This window comes from Lipotes vexillifer, unplaced genomic scaffold (assembly GCF_000442215.2).
Source record: "Lipotes vexillifer unplaced genomic scaffold, Lipotes_vexillifer_v1.1 scaffold242, whole genome shotgun sequence".
Classification (NCBI taxonomy): Eukaryota; Metazoa; Chordata; class Mammalia; order Artiodactyla; family Lipotidae; genus Lipotes; species Lipotes vexillifer.
In genome coordinates, this window is record NW_006771376.1 from 752,843 (window position 1) to 753,567 (window position 725).

A 725-nucleotide genomic window follows, 5' to 3' on the forward strand; every position below is an offset into this window, starting at 1 on the left:
GGGGGGGGGGGGAACGAGGGTTATGGGAGTGTGGTGAACTGGAAAGAGCCAAGCCGGGGCGCTGGGCGTGGGGGCGCCCCTTTGTGACCAACATCTCTTGGCCAGGGGAAGTCTCTATGGCTTTAACAAATGTAGATAATGCGGGAGGTGGGAGAGGCTGTGCGCGTCCCTGCTGAGCCCGGGAGCGCGCAAGGACTCTTCAATCTTCAGCCAGTGAGAGGTGGGGGAAACAGAGGCGAAAGGAAAAACTGAAGTGGGACCTCGGGGCCAGGGGAGTCCACAACTTACCTGTCCCTTTCTCTGCCTCTCCCCCCATCTTCCCCACAGTCGCAGCAACAGATGTGGGAAGCGCCCTTGAGCTGTCGTCCTGGCTCCGCGACCTCAAGTCTGGAGAAGGGGTTGCAGCCCGAGGGCAGCGCGCGGAGAGTCGGCGAGCAGCGGGTAAGCAGCGGAGACCACCCCGTAACGCTGACCCAGATGGGGGTAAATCCCGTCCAGGGTGGGAGACCCTGCCGGCTCTCTCTAGGCTAGACCGGGGAGAAGAGGGGAGGGGCCTTCCCTCCGGAGCGAGAGGGAGTGGGGAACGCGGGTTCCAAAGACCAGAGGGTGGGAGGGGCTCTGCCGAACCTGCCAGGAGCCCTAAGTGGGAGCGGAGAATCTGTTCGTAAGTGCGTTTGTATGACTGCGGATACGAATCTTTTATTGGGGGGGGGGGGGTTTGTCCC

General features: G+C 62.3%; 1 protein-coding gene across 1 annotated transcript in view; it reads left to right on the top strand.

The window, feature by feature from the left end:
* The first annotated feature begins 388 nt into the window (after positions 1-388).
* The window catches only part of ISLR2 (immunoglobulin superfamily containing leucine rich repeat 2), a 3,819-nt gene continuing 3,482 nt past the window's right edge, over positions 389-725 (top strand). The window contains exon 1 of the mRNA XM_007446664.1: positions 389-441. The gene's annotated coding sequence lies outside the window, so the exon portion shown is untranslated. The remainder of the gene's footprint in view (positions 442-725) is intronic.